Source organism: Hylobates moloch, unplaced genomic scaffold (genome assembly GCF_009828535.3).
Source record: "Hylobates moloch isolate HMO894 unplaced genomic scaffold, HMol_V3 SCAFFOLD_7602, whole genome shotgun sequence".
NCBI lineage: Eukaryota > Metazoa > Chordata > Mammalia > Primates > Hylobatidae > Hylobates > Hylobates moloch.
In genome coordinates, this window is record NW_026659877.1 from 1,835 (window position 1) to 3,331 (window position 1,497).

At 54.8% G+C, this 1,497-nt stretch overlaps 1 long non-coding RNA gene across 1 annotated transcript; it reads right to left on the minus strand.

The window, feature by feature from the left end:
* Nucleotide 1: 1 nt before the first annotated feature.
* On the minus strand, nucleotides 2-1,412 carry LOC116465647 (uncharacterized). The gene is made up of 3 exons (XR_004370243.2): nucleotides 1,230-1,412; nucleotides 676-855; nucleotides 2-18 (listed from the first exon to the last, which is right to left on the minus strand). It is a non-coding gene; the product is annotated as an uncharacterized LOC116465647 (long non-coding RNA).
* Between the last annotated feature and the right edge of the window lie 85 nt (nucleotides 1,413-1,497).

Here is a 1,497-nt window from a genome sequence, read left to right on the forward strand (position 1 = left end):
GAAGAGGTCCTCACAGAGCTGGAGGGGGACACAGGGAAATACAGAGAAGCTCCTGCTCAGGGCACACCTGAAGTGTCCAGCCACAGGCCAGGGCCAGTCCCAAGTGACCCCATTTAACCCTTACCACAGCCCTGAGGGAGGGGTTATTCCCATTTCACAGATGGGAAAACAACCTCAGAGAGGTTCCCACTTGCCCAAGATCACAGGCTAGCATTCAGCCAGCCAGGGTGCAAACCCCAGGAGTCCTGACTCCCAAGCCTGTGTGCCAGGTTGCTATGCTGGACAGCCAGGGACAATTACGGTTAACTCTGTGATCCCAATCGGCATTTCTACACTTAACACTCTACTGGTGGTACACAAGCCTGCAGGAGAACTACACTCACAAATCATTATGAAACCAAGTAAAATAGTAGTAAGTTGTAAAACTGGCGCTCGAACCCAAGGCTCACTGATGCCAAAGTCTTGCTCTTCTCACTGAGGCTCACTGCCTCTGATAGGGGCAAAGACCCTCCCACCCCAGAAGGTTGTCCAGCTTGCAGTCAACCTCTATCTCCCATCACCAATGGCCTCAGAGCCAGGTCTCTGTTCCATAATCCTCAGACCCTGGTCCTTCCTTCCTCAGACGGCAGCTAAAGACGCTCCTGCCCTGGCTGCCCCACCAGGTCCTAGGCGTACCTGGGGCACGATGCCCTGCTGCCCTGGCTCCTGCCGCCCCATCATGGTATAGGATTTCCCAGCCCCGGTCTGCCCGTAGGCAAAGTCGCACACGTCGTAGCCTTCAGAGGCGTGGAGCAGCATCTCTTCTCCAATGTCCCGACACACTTGCTGCTGAGATGCAAACTGGGGGTCCTCTGCCTAGGAGAAAGTGGGGGCAGAGAAAAACAGAGGAACCCTGGATGTCTTTATCCTTCGTGTCTCTGTCCCAAGGGTTTTGCTTCCATCACTGATGATTCCCCAAAGGAACTGTGTGCCCTCTCACCCTCATCATTGTCCTTATCACCCCAAGGATCCTATCCAGCCCCTGCTAGTCCTAATTACCCCAAGGGATTCTGCCTTCCTGTCGAGGCCTCAATCATAGCCCAAGGGTCCTACCACCCCCACCCAGGATCATTCTCCCAATTCAGCTTGACTAATCCCCTGGGGGGTCCTATTTCTTAACATGTCCCCTCCCTAGGACCTACATCCACTGTCTCTCACTGCCTTGCTCTTCCCCCAGCCCAACAACCCACCGAAGTGTGTGACCAGTAGGAGTAGTCAAAGGTGAAGCTTTTGGGGGAATCCTTGCTCTGTTCAGGGTTGATGATGGCTGAGGGGCAGGAGAGGGTAAAGGAAGGAAAGTCAAGGTCAGGTACTCCCAGTCCCTGCCCATACCCCCACCAGCCCCTGGAATCCAAGCATCCCACTCCTCACCACTGTCCTGACTCATCTCTCCCCTTTAATATTCCCCACCCCCTCCAGCCACCAAAGCTAATTTTGCCTTCCTAGGACCCGCCCCCA